Source organism: Sinocyclocheilus anshuiensis, unplaced genomic scaffold, assembly GCF_001515605.1.
Source record: "Sinocyclocheilus anshuiensis isolate Anshui unplaced genomic scaffold, SAMN03320099.WGS_v1.1 scaffold99, whole genome shotgun sequence".
Lineage (NCBI taxonomy): Eukaryota > Metazoa > Chordata > Actinopteri > Cypriniformes > Cyprinidae > Sinocyclocheilus > Sinocyclocheilus anshuiensis.
The window spans coordinates 459,110-459,435 of NW_015552547.1; positions in this window are offsets into that span (position 1 = coordinate 459,110).

Below are 326 nucleotides of genomic sequence, written 5' to 3' on the forward strand. Positions count from 1 at the left end.
GTCTTTTTATGTTACATTAATCAGTATTTAGCACACCTTCCTAAGGAAAGGATATGAACCAGAAGACATTGCAATTACTAGATGATATTTAGACATACTTAAAGAAGTTCCAGGTCTGTTTGTGCCCTTATTATTTCAGTTATTTTGCCTTTAATGTAATAAACATGTGCAAACAATATACTTGCTATTGCGAATTTATTTGGATGTTAATTACATTGTGCGAGCTTTCTCTTTAATACCGTGTGGTTTATATACATGTTGCTGCTGATTGGGCTGACATGTTTGACACACCCACCAAACAAGAGAAAACGTATCTCAAAACCTGA